The 24,436-nt window shown below is 39.6% G+C and overlaps 2 pseudogenes; one reads left to right on the forward strand and one right to left on the reverse strand.

Moving 5' to 3' along the window:
* Positions 1-6,027: 6,027 nt before the first annotated feature.
* LOC143438356 (glyceraldehyde-3-phosphate dehydrogenase pseudogene) lies at positions 6,028-6,826 on the reverse strand (annotated as a pseudogene).
* Positions 6,827-17,402: 10,576 nt separating this feature from the next.
* On the forward strand, positions 17,403-20,690 carry LOC143438357 (thioredoxin, mitochondrial pseudogene; annotated as a pseudogene).
* Positions 20,691-24,436: the final 3,746 nt, after the last annotated feature.

Here is a 24,436-nt window from a genome sequence, read left to right on the forward strand (position 1 = left end):
TCTCATCATCGGGAAGACAGACAGCAGAGAGCTCCTAAGGCTTGCTGGCCAGCCAGGCTAGCCAACTTGCTGTGCTTCAGGTTCAGTGAGAAGCTCTTTCAAAATATAAGGTGGAGAACAACTGAGGAAGACCCACAATGTTGATCTCAGTTCTACGCACATACACATGCACACAAAGGTAGTCATGTGGATGGAGAAGTAGCCTTCAGAGGGAGCACACACACAACCAATTTCTATTGCCCTCAGTCTGATGAGGGAATTTTGAAAAAAAAAAAATGTAGGGAAGACAGACACATGTCATGTGCCCCTATTCCAGAAATAGAAAGTACAATCTTGTGAGCTTGGCCGAGCCTTCCGTGTTCTTAACTCAGTACACCTTAACCACGAACATGTGCTAGTAATGTACTTTAGACTTCAGAATGCACTTCCCTATCTTGGTTTAGAGAAAAAAATATGTCACTTGGTTGATACATTTGGAGAAAGATGTAAACTATTTTATTTAAAAATGGTTTGATTTTATATTTTTTATTGGGTGTCATTATAGCTTTATATAGAAGGTGTTCCTAGTTTACAAATCTTGCACTCGGAGGTTGTTAAAGACTCATAATCTGTTGAAACAGTAGTTGGGGTGTGGGAGGGCAGGGGTAATGGGTCAAGTGGGTGTTCCCAACTTCCACCAGCAGGGCAAAGCACTTGAAAAGCATTGGGTACACTCACACGTTTCTGCCTTCAGTGTTCTTTTTCATTATGTATAAAATGATGTAATTCTAAAAACAAAACAAAACAAACAAACAAACAAAAACCAAAAAAAAAAGCACCCTTCTGTTTCCGAATTTGTAAAGTGAGATTATTTTAAAAATAAATATAATACTTAGGTAATGCATTTTATTTAGCACAAGGAGAAAGAGAGGAGGTTTGGATAAACAAGAAGAGTTGTTTGTGCTCATGGGGAAATAAAATCTTTGCTCATCCCAAACTTAAACAAATAAACAACAAGAGAAGCAGGTAGAGGACCTGTAGACCCCCACTCTCCCTCCCCTCCTTCAAACCCACTCCTCTTGCCTCCTCCTCAGCTCCAGGGCAGACCACCTGCTGTGGCTCCCACTCCTCTGTTTCCATTCCCAGGGAACCAAGCAGATCCTGGTGGGACACCCTCCTGTCTTCCATCTTGTAGACTCCTTTTAGCTTGTCTTCAACTCTAAGTGTCAGATCTTAATACCAGGAAAATCAGTCTAGAGCACCCATCAGGCTCTAAGAAGCATTATTCCCTGCCAGATGACCCACACTACCACATTCTCCTAAGAACCCCAAAAGGCAACATAAATCAAGGAACAAAACAACCATCCAACAAAAACAAGACCAGATTTTAGTACCTAGAATTACAATCATCACAAACCCAGATGCCTAGCTGCCAGTATAAAAATACAATCAAAAAAGCCAGGACAACATGTCTCCATTAAAGCCCTGCAACCCTATCACAGCAGGCACCGAGAAAGGCAGCTATCGCTGAAGTACAAGACAAGGACCTTTATGAGTAAGTTAGGGGTCCTTAAAGAAGAAATAAATAAATCTATTAAAGAAACCTCTGAAAACACAAATGGGATGAAATTAAGAAAACAGTTTAAGACATGAAAGTAGAGATAAAATCAATAAAGAAAACACCGTTATCTTAAATGGAGAGATTCTCTGAGCAATTTTATTAAAATCAGGAACAATGCAAGGTTCTTCTCTTTCCATACCTACTTAATGTAGTATTTGAAATTCTTTCTAGATCAATAAAACAAATGAACAGATCAAGGGGATACAAATATGAAAGGAAGAAATCAAAGTATCCTTGTTTGTAGATGATATGATAGCATACATAAGGGACCCTAAAAATTCCATATGGAAAGTCTTACAACTGATAAATCCTTCCAACAAAAATCTGGAGACAAAATTAACTCACAAAAATCAGCCCTTCTATGTACAAATGACTTGGAAAGAAATTAGAAAAACAATACTTTTAATGATACCTCAAAATATATAATGTATCTTGAGGTAACTTAACAAAGCAAGTGAAAGACTTGTGTCATAAAACTTTATGAAACTGAAGAAAGAAATTGAAGAAGATATCAGAAGATGGAAATATCTTCCATGCTCATGGGTCAACAGTATTAATATAAGAAAAAAAGTCATCCTACCAAAGTTAGGTCATCCTACCAAAATTAATCTACAGATTCAAAGCAATTCCAACACAATATTTCACAGACATTGAAAAGAATTTTCAGCATTATACAGAATCGCAAAAAGTTGGGATACGAAAGACAACACAAAATAATCTGGAAGATTATTTTGTCAGAATGGCTAAGATGAGTAACACAAGTGACAACTCATACTGGCAAGGATGTGGAATAAGGGGAACACCCATTCAGTGTTGAAGTCCTTTGCTTTTATGTCATGGCTTCTGACTTTGTGTTTTTATGGGATCCATGTGTATGTGACCAAGTCCATATAAGTTTCTTATATTTGTTTTTTTTTTTAACTTTGTTTACCTGTATGGTTGTTTTGTCCTATTTTAACTTGCTTTTCTCTTATCTTGTTGTATGTTATTTTACTTTGTTATCATTTTTCTGATACCTGTGTTTGTTTTTTAAAAGATTTATACTATGTGAGTACCCTGTTGCTGTCTTCAGACATATCAGAAGAGGATATTGAATCCCATTACAGTTGGTTGTGAGACACCATGTAGTTGCTGGGAATTGAACTCAGGAACTCTGGAAGAGCAGTGAGTGCTCTTAACTGCCAAGCCATCTCTCCAGCCCCCTGTGTTTGTTTTTTTAATGAGAGACAAAAAGTGTGTGGCTCTGGACAGGAGAGAAATGATGAGAAACTGGGAGGAGAAGGGAAGGGGGAACCAGAATATTTTGTATGAAAACCCCACATTTTTAATGAAAGAAAAATTAAAAGAATTATTAACATTTAAATTTTTTCTAAATAGATGCATCCGAATATGCTATACTAATTCAATGCTGATTAGCTAAAGGGATGTATACTAAGAATTAAAAGTATTGCTTTTAAGTTCTTAATTTTTAACAATTTGTTAAAGCGGTTTTTTTCTCCCCCTTTGGGCTCTCAGTTGATCAAACACCATGACCAAAAGCCATTTAGGAGAGAAAACGGTTTATTTTGCTGATACATTTCATCCCACCACTAAGGGAAGTCAGGACAAGAACTCAAGTAGGAACTTGAAGGCAGAAGCCATGGAGGAATGCTGCTTGCTTACTTAAAAGTTATGCTAAGCAAGCTTTCTTATATAGTCTAAGATACCTGCCCAGGTATACCCACAGTGGACTGGGCAGTCCTACCTCAGTCAACAATCAAGAGAACCCCCCACAGATATGCCCACCAGCCTGTGTAATATGGGCAAGCTCTCAGCTGTGACTCCCTTCTCAGAGGACCCTAGTCACTGGTAATTAAAGTTAAGGATAGAAATGAAAACGTGTCCTCCAAAAGACTTCTAAGTAAATGTTCATCCAAACGTTCTGGCTGCTGTACTTTGGATCCGATCGCTCCCACAAAGTGTTCGTCACAAAGCTTGGTTCTCAGCTTGGCACCACTAGGAGATGGTGGAACTGTTTTAGGGATAAAGGGATGTTAGATTATTGAGAGCATGCCATTGACAAGATATTGGGAGCCTAACCTTTTCTCCTTTTCTGGTCTTTCCCTTTATCTCTCAGTTGCTATGATGCGAGCAGTCTCCTTTGCCACAATGTACTGATGCAGAGATCCGAAAGCTTGGGGCCATGAGATTACAGTCCAAATGCTTGGTCCATGTGTTCACAGAATGAAAATGTGAGTTAAAATTGTTCATGTAGACAGGTTTTAAAAATCGAAAGGTCTCACTCACTATGTACCCCCAGCTGGCTTGGAGCTCACTGTGTAGACTGACTGGCCACAATGGTCTCAAAAGCTGACTATGTCTCCTGAGTACTAGGGTTAAAGGCATGTACTACAACAGCCTTGTTTATCTCCAGTATTTTGTCCAGTAATGGAAATGTGGATCATACAATATCCAAAAGATGAAAACAACTCAAATGTCCATTAACGTGGATAAAAAATAGCATATCCACACAATGAAATTTTAATTAGCTCTAAAGGGAAGGGAGAACTGATACATACTATAACATTGCTGAGAGATGGGAAAGACAGACACAAAAGGGTGAACATTGCAGGATTCAATTTATACAAAATATCCAGAATAAGCAACTCCTCAGAGACAGAAAGTAGATTAGGAGTTGCAGTGAGCTGGCTGAGAGGAAGGCAGGAGTGACGGCTAATGGATGTGTCTTTCTCTTGGGGTTGATGAAGATGCTCTAGAATTGATTGAAATGATGTTTACACAACTCTGTGAATATACTAGACACTTTTATGGTGCACATTTTAAATGGGCAATTACGTGGTCTGTGGACTGTATCTCAGTACAGCAGCTATTTTACAAATCTATTTTGAAAGACAGAGAAGACAGGATTGTGACTCATTCAGCTTCTAGGGAAGTCTCTGAAGAATTTGTCATATAAAACAAACACATCTAAAAATGTCTGTAAGTCAACAGTGACTCAGGGAATATATTTCTGGAATGTTCTATTAAGGACAAAAGAAATTATTTAAGAAAGAATAAAATGAGAGTGTCGTGCCAAATTTTGGTAATACGGGGCAAATTAAATCTTTCCCTGTAAAAGTTAAATTAAATAGGTGTTTATTAGATATTATTTATAACAGGCATTATTAGGGGTGCAAAAAAGTCTGTTTCAAGAACTCTATATCTTTGTTCCACATACAGAGAGCACACACAAGTCACAGAGACTGACACTAAGGGCAGGGGTCTTTATATCTGGGAAGCCATTTTAATAGAGACTGAAAGTTTCAGGTGTGAAAACAAGGAGCAATACACAGGCGTGGATGGAGCTGGGCTCCACACAGGCTTGGATGGAGCTGGGGTCCACACAGGCTTGGATGGGGCTGGGGTCCACACAGGCTTGGATGGAGCTGGGGTCCACACAGGCGTGGATGGAGCTGGGGTCCACACAGGCTTGGATGGGGCTGGGGTCCACACAGGCGTGGATGGAGCTGGGGTCCTGTGCAGAGGATTCAGACGCTGTGAGCTTGGCTGTCTGTTGAACTGTTTTAGGAATGTTCTTCTCAGAGTTTCTGGTAGAGTGTTACTATGCCCAGAGCTGAGGCTCCACAGAGGCGCTTAATACAGACTGGAAGGGGAAGGTCGGTGTGGGGCAGCAGAGAGAAAGTGGGCACAAAGGAAATGGGACTCTAGATTCAGATAAAAAAGTAAGCAAGTGAGCTCTTTGCTTTCTACTACTATGGCAAAATAAAAAAAATACAACATTTGAAGATTTTATTTCTTGTGTATGGGTGTTTTCCTTGCTTGCATGTATGCGAACCAAATGCGTACAGTGCTCACAGAGACCCGAAGAAGGGGTAACCTAGAACTGGAGTTACATGCTCTTGTGAGCCACTTTTTGGGTATTGGGAATTGAGCCCAGGTCTTTTGGAAGAGGGCTCAGTGCTCTTAAGCTCTTAAGAGCCATCTCTCTAGTCCCTAAATACATTTTAATTAAAATATAACTATATCACTCTCCCCCTTCATTTTCCTCCCTCCAGTTTCCCCCACATTCCCTCCTCTCAACCCTCCCCTGCCTTCCTATCCTAACTCTCAAACTCGTGCCATTTTCTTTGATTATTACTGCCAAACACACATATGTTCACAAATATATAAATTTGTCCTGCTGAGTCCATTTTTGTTGTTTATGTGTCTATGTTATTTTTTTCTGGGGGGTGGGGTGGGAGTACAGCAAATCTGTTGATGACGTTCAAGAGCGTAGGCTCTCTAGGCTCCTTCTGTTACTATGGGGGAGTCTAGGATGGTAACTGTGAAGAAGATACTCAGTGTTGGGGACTGAGTTGGGACAGGAACTCCTCTACAGCAGAGGCCTCTCTCTTGCTCTCAGTGTCCTTGCTGGGATGGGTGGTCCAGGGTTTCTTACTCCTTGGAGGCCATGTAGGCCATGAGATCCACGACCCTGTTGCTGTAGCCGTACTCATTGTCATACCAGGAATTGAACTTTACAAAGTTGTCACTGAGAGCAATGCCAGCCCCAGCATCAAAGGTGGAGGAGTGGGGGTTACTGTTAAAGTCACAGGAGACAACCTAGAGTTTCCAGTAGTCCAGGATGCCCTTTAGTGGGTCTTCAGATACCTGCTTTACCACCTTCTTGATGTCATCATACTTGGCAGGTTTCTCCAGGTGGCATGCCAGATCCACAACAGATACACTGAAGATAGGGACATGGAAGGCCATGCCAGTGAGCTTCCTGTTCAGCTCTGGGATGATCTTGCCCACAGCCTTGGCAACACCAGTGGATGCAGGGATGATGTCCTGGGCAGCTTCATGGCCATCACATCACAGCTTTTCTGAGGGGCCAGTCACAGTTTTCTGTGTGGCAATGATGTCATGGACTGTGGTCATGTGTCCTTTCATGATGCCAAAGTTGTCATGGTTGACTTTGGCCAGAGTGGCTAAGTAGTTGGTGGTGCAGGCTGCATTGCTGACTATCTTGAGTCAGTTGTCATACTTCTTATGGTTCACATCCATCACAAATATGGGGGCATTGGCAGAAGGGGCAGAAGGGGCAGAAGGGGAGGAGATGATGACCATTTTGACCCCACCCTTCAAGTAGGTCCCAGCCTTCTCCATGGTGCTGAAGACACCAGTAGATTCCATGACATACTCAGGACCCCATTTAATCTTCAAGGAATGAGATCCCACTAACATCAAATGGAGTGTCTATGTTTTTTCAAAGCTGAAAACTTCATATTAATAAGAAATTAGGGGTCTTGCATGCATGTATGCTATTGGTGCACATTGGGAGAGGTTATTTCTGGAAACATTCGTTGTCAAGGGGTAGGATCCTGTGAGATTTCCCCTTTTCTCTATTAGCATGTCTGTTGATATTGTCATTGTTCAGAGCTTGTTTGGTGTCCTGTCTCTTACAATCTTTCTGCTCCTCTTTTGCAATAATGTCCAAAGTCATAAATGAAGGAGCTATGAAGTAGATGTACCCACTGGGCATGGATTCCCCGTGATTTGACCTTTGCATTGTATCCAGCTATGATTTTCTGTGATTTTTCTCCATTTGCTGTAAAGAAAAGCCTCTTTGCCAAGGATTAAAATTATACTTATCTGTAGATATAAGAAACAGATTTAGAATATAGTCAAAAAATTGTGCTGGTCTAGCAAAGAGGAGATAGCAGATTCTCTTCTATCTCACCTTGATTACCACAGAATCCTTAGTTGGCTAGGTTTCTAGTACAAGGAAAGATTTCCTCCTCTTGATCGGGCCTCAAGTCCAACTAGCAGACGTTATTACTACCAATGTGAGAGCACCGGTTACTGTATTTTTAGGGCTATCCTACTTTGCTGGTCATTGTGGTTCATGAGCCTCAGAACTGGGTAGGACTATTAATTGCTTCTGTCCCTTGGCAGCTTGCTTAGTACTTTTCTAATACTAAGCTAGATTGGAAGAAAGAGGCTTTCAGATAAGATTCAGCTCACATCATCCTAAAATCATTTTAATCATTTTAAAGTACACAAGTCAATTATACTAAGCCACTCACGATGTTGCGCAGTTCCTCTAGTTTCAAAATATTTCATCATCCCCCAAAGGATACCTTTCACCCAGCAAGTACTCAACCCCCTGTATTCCTCAACCTCAATCCTGGTAAGCTCTAGTCAGCCTTCTGTCTCCAGGCACTTCACACCCAGATGGTCACAGCAACATTGTTTACATGGTCTACCAAAAGGTGGAATCAACCTGCATGTCAATAAAATGTCTATGCCTATGAAAGGGAATATTACTCAGCACAAAGACAATGAGTTCCCAGTACACACGTTAACAAAGCGAACCCACCAAGCTGGGAGCTGTTGCATTTCTGACATTAGAAAAAAAAAGAGATGCCACACAAGGGTCCTCTGGTTTGACACTGGGCCATGCATGAGGTCATCCATTCCACAGCATTTATGGGTGTTAGTCCCTCCTGCTGCCTAAGTTAATTTAAAAAATTCAATTTGAATGGTTTTCCCAAGTGTTGTCTAAAAGCAGGCATCAATTAAGTAATTTACAGGGCTCTGGGGGCAAAAAGTCATGAAGGTGGTACTGTCAATTAAGACTTTTGACTTTCATGTTTAGAAGTAATTTTCTCTCGATACCTGTCATTGTATCTTTGTCATTGTATTGTATGAGGAAACTTTAGCTGAAGAGGAGACAATTGCTTCAATTTGATTGGCCTCTGGCCATTTCTGTCAAGCATTTACCAGCTTGCTACTTTATTGAGGATGATTTTGTTTGTACTTCTGATTCTTCTGCCTCTACCTCCCAAGTGCTGGGGTTAAAGCATTATACCACCATACCCAGTTTATAAGGTAATGTACATCAAACTCAAGCCCTAGTGTATACTGTTAACTAAGCAACATCTCCATTTCTCTTGGCATCTTTTTATGCTGACAATCTTTATGCTACTAATTAGTTTTGCTTTCTTGATCTCTCAGACTAGTACATATATATATATATATATATATATATATATATATATATATTCATACCTATACATCATCCATATATACCTGTAACCATATATATTTTATGTATATATGTAATTATATGTAGTTCATATATACCTATAATGATATACAGTTCTTGTATACCTGTAAATATATATATATATATATATATCTCCCATATTTACCTGCATTTATCTACACTGGTATATGTTTTTCATCTCATTCAACTCTTCCTTATTTGAAAACTGTCATTCTTTTCTTCTGTGAATACATACTTTATATTTGCAGACATATTTTAATTTATAAGAGACTGAGGACATTGTTTTGTGTTACCAGATTTCCTTTTAAAAACGTCCTGTTTTTATTACATAGTCATAAAGTTTTACGTGATTTCATTGAAAATATCAAGTATCAGGATACTATGGTGAAATATGCCTTTGATTCCAATATTTGGGTGGCAAAGTTAGGCAGATCTCTGTGAGTTTGAGGCTAACTTGGTCTATACAATATGTTTTTGGTCAGCTAAGGCTACATAGTGAGACACTGTCTCAAAATTGATTATTTAGTTGGTTGGTTGGTTGGTTTCTTAAGGCAGGGTTTCTTTGGCCATTCTAGATGTGGCTCTGTAGACCAGATTGGCCTCAAACTCACAGAGATCCACCTGCCTCCAAAATGCTGAGATTAATACCACCAACTGGCAAACAACAACAACAACAACAACAACAACAAAACAAACAAAACAACAACAACAACAAAAAAAAACAAAACAAAAAAAAACACCACCACCAACAACAACCAAAACCTTTCCCTTTCATGGTGTCTGCTTTCCAGTTGTTCTTTTTGTCTTTTGGTCTTGTGGCAGCACTGGTCTTGAAATCTCTCATGTTTGAGTTGCCAATTATATATTGGATGTTGGGTGGTACAAGCTTGGAGTCTGGACAGATTTGACAACTCTTGTCACCCTTAGTAGCCTAGCCAGACTCTTTGTGTTTGTGTGTATGTGTGTAATTGTGATATAAAAATCTCCATCCTCTTGTGCTACTTAGAATCTAGGAGATGACTTCAGATCCCCGTTGTGGTTTCGGGGCAGAAGTGGGTAGAAGATAAGAAGTCTGTGCTTCCAGGTTCTCCTCCAACCATCTGGGCTTGCTGCTCTCCAGCCCCGTCTCAGGGCCTTCTGAAGAACCTAGCTCTGGTCCCCAGCTTCAGTGAAGTAGAGTCATCAGTTGTGGGATGTGGGAGAACATGTGACTCAGTTTCTTTTCAGGGCTTTAACTGTTTCTACTTACATTGTGTTTATCTCCATCCATCCCACTTCCAGAAGTCTCTTGTATCATGGCATCCAGAGCCTCTGGGGATCTTCTGGGGTAAAGTGGCTCCTCCTTCTACTTTCCCCTCCACTGGTTCAGGCATCATTGTGTTTCCTGAGATGGCTGTGGCTCTCTCATCTGTCTAATCTTCAGTTTCTAAACATCTAGTATTCTTGTTTCCTTTCCTTTACATTTTTTCTGGTTTATATGTTAAATAAGATTTTTCTTCATTCTCATTGAAGGACAGTTTTGAGAAGGACCAAAGGGGACTGATATTTTATCCTTATCTTTTTTTTATCATGTGCTTTGTGGATATTCTACAAAATACCCAGCACTGGATGCTCTTCCAGAGGTGCTTAGTTCAATTCCCAGCAACTACATGGGGGCTCACAACCAACTGTAATAGGTTCTGATGCCCACTTCTGGTGTGTCTGAAAACATTGACAGTGTATTTATATACATAAAAGAAAATGAATCTTTCTGAAATGAAACAAACAAACACCCCAAATAAACAAACAAAATCTAAACCAAAGCAACCAACCAACCAAACAAAAAGCAACAACAACAACAAAACCAAACCAAACCAAACCAAAAACCACCACCACGATCAAGAAACAATTTGGGAAAGAAGGGGTTTATTTGGCTTACACTCCCAGATCATAGTCCAACATTGGAGGAAGTCAGAACAGGAACTCAGCAGAGCTGGAACCTGGAGACAGGAGCTGATGCAGAGGCTATGGAGGGGCACTGTTTACTGACCTGCCTCACATGGCTTTCTCAGCCTGCTTTAAAAAAAAAAAAAATCAAAACTACCAGCCCAGGGATGATACCACCTGCAATGAACTAGGCTCTACCCATTGATCACTAATTGAGAAAATGCCTTATGGCTAGAGCTTCTGGAGGCATTTCCTCAACTGAGGGTCCTTTCTCTCTGATGACTTTAGCTGTGTCAAGTTGACACAAAACCAGCCAGTACATATATCCAAATAAACTTTCAATCACAATAGATGGAGAACAAAAGTCATTTCATGATAAAAACCAAATACAAGTGATATCTATTTGTAGATCTAGTCTTATAGAAGGTGCTAGAAAAAAGATTTAACTCAAAGAGATTAACCATTTGTTTTCCAAGAAAAGAAAAGTAATAAATATTATAAGACTATCAAATCAAAGGAAGAGGCAAAAAATCCACACTGCTACAACAAAATAATGAAAATGCATAAATTTTGGTCAATAATACTCTTAACATTAAAAGTCTTACCTACCAAATACAAAGGCACAGACTAACAAAATGGTTTTAAAAGCTGGATCTTCCTTGGGCTTCATCCCAGAAACATACCTTAGTATCAAAGATAGACATCACCTCAGGGTAAAAGATGAAAAAGATACTCTAAATAAATGAACAGTAAGAAGCAAGAAAGTATAGTCATTTTAATATCTGAAAAAATAGACTTTAAACCTAAACTAATCAAAAGAGATAGGAAAGGGCACTACATATTTGTCAAAGAAAATATCTGCCAAGAGGCTATTGCAATACTTAACATCTTTGCCCCAAACACAAAGGCGATCAAATTCTTAAAAGAAACACTGCTATAGCTTAAATCACATATTAGTCTTCACACAGTGACCATGGAAGACTTCAACAACCCACTCTCACCAATGAACAGGTCATCAAGACAAAAACCAAACAAGAAGTTAACTGATATTATAAACAAACTGGAACTAACAGATATTTATAGAACATTTCACCCAAACACAAAAGAATATACCTTATCAGCACATCATAGAACTTTCTCCAAAATTAACAACATACTTAGACACAAAGAAAGCTCACTGGATACAAGAAAATAGAAAAAAACCCTGCATCCTATTAGACTACTAAGAATTAAAGCGGAATTTGAATAACAGAAACAAGAGAAAGCCTACAAATTCATGAAAACTGAACAACTCACTACTGAAAGAAAAATGGGGATCTTTCTGGTCTCCATCTGGGCTCTGGAGTTACCCCTGTGGCACAGCTCTCCATACACAAATACTGCCTGAAGAAAGCCGGTCTCCCAGGAGTGCTGTCACTACTAAGTCTACAGGGGAGACCAATACTTTTGCTCCAAGAACTGGCCAAAGAGGGACCCACCAGGAGTACACAGGGCACGGAAACTGCAGAGAAACAGGGGACAGAATCCTTCTGGTCCCCATCAGCTACTTCAGGTCTCAATCAGCAACCCAGAGCCACACCTGTGACACAGCTCTCCATACCCAAATTCGGCCCAGAAAGAACTAGTCTCCCAGGAGTGTGGACACACCTAAGGTTACAGGCTTACAGGAGGGACAAGCTCCAGTCAGAGACAGCAAGACCAACTAAAACTAAGGTAACTAGATGGAGAGAGGTAAGCACAAGAACCTAAGCAACAGAAACCAAAACGACTTGGCATCATCAGAACAACAAATGCAGAAAAAGAATATTAAAAAGCAGTGAGGGGAAAAGGTGAAGTAATATATAAAGGTGAACCTATCAGAATTACACCAGACTTTTCACCAGAGACTATAAAAGCCAGAAGATCCTGGACAGATGTCATACAGACTCTAAGAGAACACAAATGCCAGCCCAGGCTACTATACCCAGCAAAACTCTCAATTACCATTGATGGAGAAACCAAGATATTACAAGATAAGACCAAATTTGCACAATATCTTTCCACAAATCCAGCACTACAAAGGATGATAGAGGGAAACCACCAACACAAGGAGGGAAATTATACCCTTGAAAAAACAAGAAATTTATCTTCTTCCAACAAACCCAAAAGAAGATATCCACACAAAGATAACTCCACCTCTAGTAACAACAATAACAGGAAGCAACAATCACTGTTCCTTAATATCTCCTAACATCAATGGACTCAATTCCTCAATAAAAAGACATAGACTAACAGACTGGATACATAAACAGGACCCAACATGCACCTCAGTGACAAAGGCAGTCACTACCTCAGAATAAAAGGCAGGAAAACAATTTTTTTTTCTCAAGAAAATGGTCCCAAGAAACAAGCTGGAGTAGCCATTCTAATATCGAATAACATCAGCTTTCAACCAAAAGTCATCAAGAAAGATAAGATGGACACTTCCTACTTGGCAAAAGGAAAATCAACCAAGATGAAATCTCAATTCTGAACATGTATACATTAAATGCAAGGGCACACGTATTCATAAAAGAAACTTTACTAAAGCTCAAAGCACACATTGAACTTCACACAATAATAGTGGGAGACTTCTGTAGGAGGAGCTAAGGTGGGAAGAGTAAAGAGAGGACGAGGAGGAGTAAGGGAGGAAGAGGAGAAGGAAGAAGAGGAGATAGGGGAGATGAGAAGAGAGAGAGGCAAACATGGAGGCAGATGTTCATGTGTCTCCGCCAGTCAAAGGTAGTTGGTACATCTAGGTTCGGTATTGGGTCACACTTCTGATTGTATGGGCATCTTGTTATTGATCATTACCAAATATATAAAGCGTTTGGATAATCTAAGCTTTAGAGTCTTATCTGTACCTAGTCCATGTGGTTGGTGGGATGGTCTGGGCAATGCCCAGCCTTGCATCGAGAGAGTGGAAGATTGGCAGAGGCATCTCCCATGCTGGCGTCTTGTGGGTGGCAGGGCTGGTGTTTCTGGTGGGCCGTTTCTAGCTGCAGCGCCCACGTGGCCTCCGGCCACTGAACATGGTGCCTGATCTAGCCAGAGCCATGGCAGCCTGGACAGTCAGATTGATTGGTGGCTGCTTTTATAAAATCATTATTACAACAGACTTTAACACCCCACTCTCATCAATGGACAGATCATGGAAACAGAAACTAAACAGAGACACAGTGAAACTAACAGAAGTTATAAACCCAATGGATTTAGCAGATATTTATGGAATATTTCATCCAAAAACAAAAGAATATACCCTTTTCTCAGAACCTCATGGTACCTTCTCTAAAATTTACCATGTAATTGGCCACAAAACAGGCCTCAAGAGATACAAGAAAATTGAAATAATCCCATGCATCCTAAGAGATCACCATGGACTAAGGCTGGTTTTCAATAATGATAAATTCAATAGAAAGCCCACATGCACATGGAAACCTAACAATACTATATGCAATGATGACTTGGTCAAGGAAGAAATAAAAAAAAAAAAAAATTAAAGACTTTTTAGAATTTAATGAAAATGAGGACACATCATACCAAAACTTATGGCACTCCATGAAAGCAATACTAAGAGGAAAACTCATAGCTCTAAGTGCCGACAAAAAGAAACTGGAAAGAGCATACACTAACAACTTGACAGCACACCTGAAAGCATTAGAACAAAAAGAAGCTAATATACCCAAGAGGAGTAGATGACAGGAAATAATCAAACTAGGGGCTGAAATTAACCAAGTTGAAACAGAAAGAACTATACAAAATATCAACAAAACCAGGAGCTGGTTCTTTGAGAAAATAAACAAGATAGACAAACCCTTTGCCAGACTAACCAAAGGGTGCAGAAACAGTACTCAAATTAATAAAATCAGAACTGAAAAGGGAGACATAACAACAGAAACTGAGGAAATTAAAAAAGTTGTCAGATCCTACTACAAGGGCCTATACTCAACAAAATTAAAAAATCTGGATGAAATGGACAATTTTCTAGACAGATACCAAGTATCAAAACTAAAACTGGAGCAGATAAACCATCTAAACAGTCCCATAACCCCTAAAGAAGTAGTCATTAAAAGTCTCCCCACCAAAAAAAGTCCCAGACCAGATGGTTTTAGTGCAGAATTCAATCAGACCTTCCAGGAAGACCTAATAGCAATTCTTTTCAAACAATTCCACAGAATAGAAACAGAAGGAACAATACCCAATTTGTTCTATGAAGCTACAATCATGCTCATACCTAAACCTCACAAAGACCCAACAAAGAAAGAGAACTACAGACCAATCTCTCTTATGAACATTGATGCAAAAATACTCAATAAAATTCTTGAAAACCAAATCCAAGAACACATCAAAGCAATCATTCATCATGATCAAGACCAGGAATGCAGGGATGGTCAATATTAGGAAATCCATCAAAGTAATCCAGTGTATAAGTAAACTCAAAGAAAAAAAACCACATGATCATCTCACTAGATGCTGAGAAAGCATTTGACAAAATTCAACACCCCTTCATGATAAAAGTCTTGGAAAGATCAGGAATTCAAGGCACATACCTAAACATAGCAAAAGCAATATACAGTGAGCCAGTAGCCAACATCAAACTAAATGGAGAGAAACTTGAAGCAATCCCACTAAGATCAGGGACTAGACAAGGCTGTCCACGCTCACCCTACCTATTCAGTATAGCACTGGAAGCCCTAGCCATAGCAATTAGACAACAAAAGGAAGTCAAAGGGATACAAATAGGAAAGGAAGAAGTCAAAATTTCACTATTTGCAGATGATATGATAGTATACTTAAGTGACCCTAAAATTTTCACCAGAGAACCCCTAAACCTGATAAACAACTTCAGCAAAGTGGCTGGATATAAAATCAACTCAAACAAATCAGTAGCCTCACTCTATTCAAAGGATAAACAGACTGAGAAAGAAATTAGGGAAATGACACCCTTTACAATAGTTACAAACAATATAAAATACCTTGGAGTGAATCTAACCAAGCAAGTAAAAGATCTGTATGACAAGAACTTCAAGTCTCTAAAGAAAGAAATAGAAGATCTCAGAAGATGGAAAGATCTCCCATGCTCATAAATTGGCAGGATTAATGTAGTAAAAATGACCATCTTGCCAAAAGCAATCTATAGATTCAATGCAATCCCCATCAAAATTTCAAATCATTTCTTCATAGAGATAGAAAGAGCAACTTGCAAATTCATTTGGAATAACAAAAAACCGAGGATAGCGAGAACTATTCTCAACAATAAAAGAACTTTTGGGGGAAATCACCATCCCTGAACTCAAACTGCACCACAGGGCAATAGTAATAAAAATTGCATGGTATTGGTACAGAGACAGGCATGAAGATCAATGGAATAGAACTGAAGATCCAGAAATGAGCCCACATACTTATGGTCACTTGATCTTTGACAAAGGAGCTAAAACCATCCAGTGGAAAACAGACAGCATTTTCAGCAAATGGTGCTGGTTCAACTGGAGGTCAACATGTAGAGGGATGCAAATCAATCCATTCTTATCTCCTTGTACAAAGCTCAAATCCAAGTGGATAAAAGACCTTAACTTAAAACCAGATACACTGAAACTAATAGAAGGGAAGGTGGGAAAGACCCTTGAATACCTAGGCACAGGGGAAAAGTTTCTGAACAGAACACCAAAGGCTTATGCTGTAGGATCAAGAATTGACAAATGGGACCTCATCAAATTGCAAAGCTTCTGTAAGGCAAAGGACATTGTCAATAAGACAAATCGGCAACCAACAGATTGGGAAAAGATCCTAACCAATCCTACATCCAATAGAGGGCTAATATCCAAGATATACAAAGAACTCAAGAAATTATACTCCAGACAACCAAATAACCCTATTAAAAATGAGGTACAGAGCTAAACAAAGAATTCTCAATGGAGGAAACTTGAATGGCTGATCACAGGATCCCCAGTGGAGGAGTTACAGAGAAGACTGAAGGAGTTGAAGGGGCTTGCTGCCCCATGTGGAGAGAAACAATACCAAACAACCAGAGCTCCCAGGGTCTAAACAGGTAGTCTGGGAACACACATGGAGGGACCCATGTATCCAGCTGTATATGTAGAGGAGGATGGACTTGTCTGGCATCAGTGGGAGAGGAAGGCCTTTGTCCCTTGAAGGCTGGATGTCCCAGTGAGGGGTAATTTGGGGGCAGGAAGGTTGGAGTGGGTGGATGAGTGGCGACATACCCTCATAGAAATAAGAGGAGGGAGGATGAGATAAGGGGTTTCTGGATGGGGGAAATGGGGAAAGGGGATAACATCTGAAATGTAGATATATAAAGTATCCAATAATTAAAAAATAACCCCAAAACAAAAAAGTCAAGCAAGCAAACAAACAAAAAACACCCCAGATAATGGGACTGGATATCACAGTTGAACATTTGAGACTGTTTGGCAGCAATTTAACATTACCCATATTTCTGGGGTTCTTTATAATTGTCAAGGACAAGAGACTGTGGTAGGGGCTCATGGAACTTTAAAACAATACCTTCATAAAATAAAAAAGGGGGAGATATATCCCTGTATACCACAAATTTATTTAAATCATATTCTTCTTATTTTTTATTTTAATTTTTTTAAAATTTGGATGCCAAGGAAATTTCTGCTGAGTATCTATGGCACTCTGCAACTAGGCATACTTATGCATAAGTGAAAGGGAAGGATCCACTTACTGGCATAGGGCATGATCCTGATCAAGTATTAAATATGAGGAAAAGGGCATGTTTCTGTTTTTTTTTTTTTTTTTTTTTTTGCAGGATGCTGAACGGGTATGGTGGCCTCCAGAGCGATTGGTGAGACATGCTGATGGTAGGATAAAGAATTATCCTGACCTGTGAGCTTGCTGAGTGCCCTGACAATGGTGACAGGAAAGCTATAGTGGACATATGTTCCCCACCCACCATTGCTTACTTATACCCCCGATGAGACAAACTGCCTTGCCTCAAGTTTTTAGACCTTGTGGGACAGAGAACCAAAAAGAGAAGTTATAATGACTCTTGTATTGTTCTTAAATCTGACCTGTTATTCAGACTCAATCATTGACTAGTCTTGATATCAATCCTATATTGGAAATAATAGTCTTCATTTGGAAGTCTTGTTCTGGGCATTTTCAGAGAGATACATATGGAAGTTAGCTGCAGTTTTCTATGATGTTATATTAACAAGAGATAAAGTTGGGGCAGGATCTGGATTTCAAACAGGTGTTAGCATATGTGTTAAGGCGCTTTTAATTGTCAAGCTAAAATTACTTTGTTTCTTTTACAGTATTTAATGTAAGTCACATTGATTATGCACCTTCTAATTGTGTTTGTGTTTTGAAATCTGACAAGTCAGTACGGAGGTCTATCAACCAGCTTTTGTTTTAAGCCCTGAGTGTCACAGAACCTTGGTATTCTAAAAAATAGCTTGCAAGTACTGGAAGGAATGAGTGAGGTTTTAAGCAGAAACAAGAGGGTAGTGGGCTTGATTATTGCTGGTATAACAGCTTTAATTACATTAATTGCTAACACCAGTGATTTTGCAATTGCTTTGACACAAGAAGATAAGAGAGCTACTTTTGTTCATCATTTAGCAAAAGATGTTACTAATGTGTTGAATATACAAGAAGATTTAGATAGGCATTTGGAAGATTGGATTTATGCTCTTTATCCTATTCAAATTAGTGGAAGGGGGTTCAAAATTTAAGGGTAAGAAGCCATCTCAAGTGTCATGCCATATACCATTGGATTCATGTTAGTTCCAAAATTTACAGTGGTAGTCGCTATAATTAGGAAAAAGTTTAAAGACACTTTCAGTGTATTTGACAAAATTCTAACACTTCTCTGGATGTTTTCACTTTACATAGTGAGCTTATGAATTTCAAGAATGCTGCTGTGCTGAGCGTTGATGAGGTAGATACTGCTGATAAAATTACTCATGGCCTGAGGTTACTATTTCTATTTTGGTCAAGCTTCAAGAATGGCATATATAGCTTGATCATGCCCTTTTTGTCCTGAGAATACTTTTATTCCTGTCCATCGTGTTAAACTTGTCTTTAACAACATCAACATGTTGGCAGCCAAAGTACATGGTTGGAACCTGAAAATGAACCCTCAGACAGAGTCATTAAATTAACAGGCTGGCAAGCCAATGACAGGTAAGATTATACACAGAGCCTTACCAACCTAAGACAGAACTGCATTGCTTTTGATAATGCATATTCCATGGCAGGTAAAGAAGTAATTCTTGTCAGAATGACCTAAGACAGGCTCAGTCTTGTTAATCAAATAAAAAAGGGGGAGTGGTGGAGAGCCTTTGGGGCTGCTTGGCAAAAATCTGACATGGGCCAAGGACAAAAAAATGGGCTACTTGGCAGATATATTACATTGGCCAAAGTCAAGGAAGTAGGTTTTCAGGCAGGAATCTGACATTAGTCTAGAACAAAAAAGTAATCTCAGGCAAGAATCTGACATTAGTCTAGAACAAAGAAGTAACCTCTGGCAGGAATCTAAATATTAGGCTAGAACAAAGAAATAATATCAGGCAGGAATCTCAATTTTAGTTTAGAACAAGGAAATAGGTTTCAGACCTGAAAATGACTTTGGGCCAGGACAGGGAAGTTGGCTCAGATATTTTGTTCATCCTGATAAGCCCTTAGATAAGCCCTTGATCCTGATCAAGGGAATTTTCACAGAATTTTGTTTATTGTTTTGCTTGTTCTTTGACCATTTGTGTTTATTGTCTTGCTTGTTTCTTTGTAGGTAAAAATGAGGCTGGGGAACTCCAGGGTTCCTCAAGCCAGGCTGTGTGTAGTCTGTGGGGAATGCCCTGGGTTCCTCCAGCTGGAAGTTAGGCCTGGCTGCTGACTAAAGGTCTCTCCACAGTTCCTCCCGGCTTGGCCCCAACACACTAGGAAGTCCTTGGGTTTCTAAAACCAGTTTATTGGCATGGCAGATGGTGGATGGATCTGGATATGCTCCCCACCCAAAAAAAAAAAAAAAACCCAGGCAGACCTGAGTTAAATAGGGAGGGGAAGGGGGGGGGGGCTGGGGAGGAATGCTTAATTGACTCCACACTCTGGCCTTCAGGTATCTCATTAGTATGTAAATCTCTCTAGGGGCCTGTGGCCTGTCTGTCACACCCTCCATCTGTGTATGTGACTGAAGGGTGCAGGTTGAATGGAGATTAGACCTCCTGACAGGAGCCTGGGTTCTGGGGGCATGCCGAACCCACAACCCAAGAACTAGGATACCCTTCCATGGCCCGACATTCCTTGAATATTTGCATCTATTGTATTGCTAGTCCCTCAACCTAGAACTGACCTGAGTACTTGCATGTAATTCAAATGGTATAAAAACAAAAAGGAGGAGGGGGTGATGTGGTAGGGGGTTCTAGTGAGGGCAAATGGGGAAAGGGAATGACATCTGAAATGTAAATAAATAAAATATCCAATATTAAAAATAGGAAGAGAATTACAGACTCATTTCGCTTTTGTAAGCAGATGCAAAAATTCTCGTTAAAATACTCACAAATTGGGGCCACAGGAGTGGCCTTGAAGGGCAGGCAGGCTTGGCTCTGCATCCCTCTGCTTGCAGTGTTGGGAGATTGCTCAGCTGCTTCTCCTAAGGAGGTTCCTCACAGTCATATCTTGCAGGAAGCTCCCTCATGGTGGATGGGTTTCTCTCACCTCTAGGACCCTGCAGTGTAAGGCTGGTGGTCTGATTGGAACACCTTGCCTAGCCCAGATGGTACACAACACCAGAGTCTTTCCATCAATCTTTAACGTCCAAGATGGAGCTGCCTTTCAAGAGAGAGTATTCATCAGTGAGATACCAGTTGTTATGGACTTTCATGCTCAGTGGTGTGGTCTCTGCAAGATCCTAGGACCTCAGAGAGAGATGGTAGCAGCATGGTGATGGCCAAACTGGACATTGACAACTACACAGACCTTGCCGTTGAGTATGAGGTGTCTGCTGTGCTTACTGTGCTGGCCATCATAAACGGGGACTGGGCAAACATGTTCGTGGGCATCAAAGAAAAGGTCCAGCTGAAAGCTTTCCTGAGGAAGCTCATTGGCTGACACATAGGGGAAGAGGCCTTATTAACCTTGTATGCTGTTTCGGGAAGAGCCTAATTAGAAGTCTTTGCCCTCAGCTGTCATCCTTCATGCCCTGCTCCTTTGTTTTGTCCCTGTGAGTCTGACCTTTAGCCACAGACCTGCAAACCTAGAAGCCACCAGCGCTTCTGAGCCAGCTCTCAGCCAGGGTGGCCAGCAGAGATGCAATGCTGCTGCTGGTGTGGGGAGCATCCTGTGCACCTCCTACTGTGTGCTCCTTCTAGAGCCTGTCACTATTTCTCTAGATGCTGGAGACCCTGGGCCAGCCTGTAGCCTGACAGTACAGGTGGTTGTCCAGTCCTCATCTCCATGGTCCTCTGTATCTGAACCTGCAGCCTTACAAATTTGCTTCTGGCACATTTCCTCTTTTACCTCTGCTTGAAAAGGAAACCAGAAGCTTAAGAAGAGAGAGTAAGGTACAATTCTTTCATTTTTGTAGGTCTGTAATATAGTACTTTAGGTGACTCTTCTACCTCTTGCTGTGAAGAACAGAGCCCACCCCATACCATACAACTATCCCTTCTATCCCTTGTTCCCTCCCTGGGCTAACCAGGCTTTGGATCTGGTTTCCTGAGCAGCAGGAAGAGGTGCTGTGAACAGGTCAGACCAATAAAACCAGGTTTGCACTGCAAAACAAACGAAAGAAAAATAAACAAGGAAACAAAAAACCTTGCAAATTAAATCCAGGAACACGTTAAAAAAAAAAAAAAAAAAAGATCATCTTCCATGATCAAATAAGCTTCATCCTAGAGATGCAGGGATAGTTAAATATAGGGAAATTGATAAGTGTGATCCACTACATAAACAAAAACAAAGAAAAAAATGACCACATTATCATCTTATTAGGTGCAAAAAGACCTTTGCATAATCCAACACCCCTTTATTATAAAAATCTGGGAAAAATTAGGGATGTAAGGGACACATCTCAATATAATAAAGATAATTTATAGCAAGACTATAGCAAAAGTCACCTTAAATGAAAGGATCTTCAAAGTATTTCCACTAAAATCAGAAATAAGACAAGGTGGCTCACCCTCTCCATATCTATTCCATAGAGTACAGTTAGATTAATAACACGACTAAAGGAGAATAAGGGGCTACAAATTGGAGATCAAGAAATCAAGATACTTTTATTTGCAGATGATATGATTGTATGTATTAAATGACCCTAAAATTTCATCAGGAAACTCTATCAGCTAATAAACACCTTCAGCAAAGTGGCAGGATATAAAAATTAATTCACAAAAATCAGTCTCCCTCTATATAGAAATGACAGAGTGTAAAAGAAATCATGAAAAATTTCAGAATAGCCTCAAATAATATGTACTATCTTAGGGGTTATGCTAATAGAGCAAATAAAAATGTATATGATAAAAAATTTCACGACATTGAAAAAAAAAAAGCTGCAGAAGATATCAGAAGATGGAAAGATCTGCCATGCTCATGGATCAGTAGGATTAATATCCTATCAAAAGTAATCCATTTGAAAGCAATCCCCACTAAAATTTCAATACATTCTCAGGACTTGAAAGGGCAATTTCCAGCTCCATATGGAACGACAAACAGCTAAACAGGATAGCTAAAGCAATCTCGAGTAACTAAAGAACTGACCACTGAAGGGATTACCATCCCTGGTTTTAATTTGTATTGCAGAGCAGCAGTAATAAGAATAGCATAATATTGGCTCAAAACCTGACATATCAGCTTGGAGGTAGTGGCACATCCCTTTAATCCCAGCACTCAGGAGGTAGAGGCTGGTGGATCTCTGAGTTCAAGAGTTCTAGGACAGTCAGGGCTACAAAGAGAAAATCTGTCTTGAAAAGCAAACAACAACAACAATAACGACAGCAACAATATCATCATCATCATTATCATCATCATCATCATCAACAACAATAACAAAAACCCTGACAGATTGATCAATGGACTCAAATGAAAGACTCAGACATAAATCTAAGGACCCCTGATTTTGTATACAGAAGATATAAATATGCTATAGACAAAATACAGCATCTTCACCAAATGGTGTTAATCAAACTAGATGTCTGTATGTAAAAGAATACAAATCCATCCATACTTATCACTCTACTCAAAACGCAACTCCAAATGGATCAAAGACCTCAGCACAAAACCAGACACACTGACTCTGATAGAAGAGGGAGTGACGAATGAACTTGAACCCATTGGCATGGATACCTTTCTAATCACTAGGCCAGGCACTAAGATCGACAATTAATAAAAGAGAGTTCATAAAACTAAAGCTTCTGCATGACAAAGGAAACCAGCATTTGGACAAAGTTGGCAACCTACAGAATGGGAAAAGATTTTTCTACCAACTATGCCTGTGATATAATGGTAATTCCAAAATATATGGGTAACTCAAAAAACTACATACAATGAAAACAAATAACTCAATAAAAATGAGGTACAGATCTAAACAATAATTCTCAAAAGAGGAAACGCAAATGGCTAAAGAAATGTTCAACATCCTTGGAATCAGGGGAATGAAAAGCAAAACTATTATGCTGCCATTCTATCTTACACCCATCAAGATGGCTAAAATCAGTAAAACAAATGACAGCTCATGTTAGCAAGAGTATGGGTTAAGATGAACACTCATCCATTGCTGGTGGGAATGCAAGCTTGTATACTACCATGGAAAGCAGAGTGACACTTCCTCAGGGAGATGAGAATTGATCTACTTCAAGATCCAGTTATACCACTCCTGGGTGTAGACTTAAACACAGCTTCATCCTATCACAGACATTTGCCCAACTACATCCAAAGCTGATCTAGTCACAATAGCCTCAGTTTGGAAGCATCCTAAAAGTTCACAAATGGATAAATAGAAAAATAAAACGTGGTACATGTACACCACATTGAGTAATGGAATATTACTTAACTCTTAAAAACGAAGTTGTGAAAATTTCAGGTAAATGGATGGAACTAGAAAAAAAGTTTTCCTGAGTGAGATATTTCAGACACAGTAAGACAAATATGGTTTGTATTTACTTATATGTGGATATTAGCTATTAAGTCAATGATAACTGAGCTACAATCTACAGTATCACAGAGGTTAGAGGTAAAGTAAGAGGCTAGAAATAGATAGAGATCTTGTCAGAGAAGGAGAAGCAAATTCATTATGGATGGATGGAGTTGCCAGAATAGGAGGACCAAGTGAGGAGGGAAGGGAAGAGGGCCAGGAAATATCAAGAGAGATAGCTAAAACTTAAGGCCATTTAAGGGGTAGTTTGGAAACCTAATACAGAAGCTTCTTAAAAAAAAAAAAAAATATATATATATATATATATATATATATATATATATATATATATATACACATTTATGAAGGCAATCAAATGAAATTGCCAAATAATGGGAGACAGAGTCCCAACTGTCCATGTCTTGTCACCAAATGAAGCTTCTAGTACTGTGACTGGGTTACGTGTAATTGAGTTGTTGTCCAAAGGGGTCCCATGGGAATTCCCAAACAACCGAGGCAGTAAGTAAAAAGCTCTTATATTTACACAAATCCCAACTTATACTTAAGGAGTTAATACAGTATTTCATTTTGATACAGGTTTTGCTGTGCAGCTCAGAGGAACATCAAACTTGCAGTCTTTGTTGGGACTACAGGTCTGTGCCACACTATGACCCCCAAGACTCACTTTGTCTTCTCTACAGCTTCAGTTTGCATATGCTACGCAAGG

The sequence above is a fragment of the Arvicanthis niloticus genome, chromosome 25 (genome assembly GCF_011762505.2).
Source record: "Arvicanthis niloticus isolate mArvNil1 chromosome 25, mArvNil1.pat.X, whole genome shotgun sequence".
In the NCBI taxonomy this organism is placed as follows: Eukaryota; Metazoa; Chordata; class Mammalia; order Rodentia; family Muridae; genus Arvicanthis; species Arvicanthis niloticus.